Here is a 1285-nt window from a genome sequence, read left to right on the forward strand (position 1 = left end):
CATACATGTGGTACACTCACATACATGCAGGCATAGCACTCATACATATAAAATAAAAATAAATTAATTTTCTTAAAAGAACACATTCATTATTTCTTTAACACCTGATTAAAAAAATCAAACTTGTGCCGGGCTTGGTGACGCACACCTTTAATCCCAGCACTTAGGAGGCAGAGGCAGGCGGATCCTTATGAGTTCAAGGCCAGCCTGGTCTACATACTGAGTTCAGCTCAGCTGGGACTACAGGGAGACCCTGTCTCAAAAAAGACAAAAAAAAAAAAAAAATCAAACTTGTGAGCCAAAACACAGACCTGGAACTACCTAAACCATTTAATTTCAGAGCCTGCCCAATGGATATTGAGAAATCACTGACTCAGGAGTTTCCAGCTGGCTGACATTTAAGCAACAGCAAGACTTACAGTCCTTTTTTGTTTTTATTTGGGCCAGAATCTTCTGCAGCCCAGGCCAGCCTTGAACTCTCTATGCCATAGAAGAGGACTGACTGTATTGGTTAATTTTCCCATCGATTAAATTCCTGACAAGAAGCAATCTAAGGAAGGAAGGGTCTATTCTGGCTAACAGTTCAAGGGGATGAGTTCATCATGGTGGGAAAGGCATAGTCCCAAAATCAGGCTGGTCACATGGCATCTTCAGTCAGGAGAGGGAGAGGGAGGGGGAAGAGGGGAGGGGGAAGGGTAATGGGGAGAAACAGAAAGCAGGGCTGTGCTATAAAACCTCAAGGCCTCAATACAGTGACCCACTTCCTCCAGAGAGGCTCTACCTCCTAAAGTTTCCACAACCTGAGTTCAAGGCCAGCCTGGTCTACATAGTGAGTTCCAGGCCAGCTGTCTCATGGGGATTACTTATTTCACAAAGTGTCTATTCTTGTTTGTTTTTTTCCATTCCTTAAGTGCTAAGGGACAACTTGTAGCATGTGCTATAGTGGTGGTCATACACTTCAGGAATGGAGTGTTTCAGAAAAGACCCCCAAAAATTTATTTTAACAAGGGCATTTTAAAAATATTTGTTTATAATACTAAATAATGTAATAATTTAAAAAATTGAATTCTGTCTCGTGGGGATTACTTATTTCACAAAGTGTCTATTCTTGTTTGTTTGTTGTTTTCCATTCCTTAAGTGCTAAGGGGCAACTTGTAGCATGTGCTATAGTGGTGGTCATACACTTCAGGAATGGAGTGTCATTACTTTTTTTTTTTTGGTCTTTTTGAGACAGGGGCTCCCTGTAGCCCCAGCTGTCCTGGAACTCACTATGTAGACCAGGCTG

This window comes from Nannospalax galili, unplaced genomic scaffold (assembly GCF_000622305.1).
Source record: "Nannospalax galili isolate Female #2095 unplaced genomic scaffold, S.galili_v1.0 scaffold31, whole genome shotgun sequence".
In the NCBI taxonomy this organism is placed as follows: Eukaryota; Metazoa; Chordata; class Mammalia; order Rodentia; family Spalacidae; genus Nannospalax; species Nannospalax galili.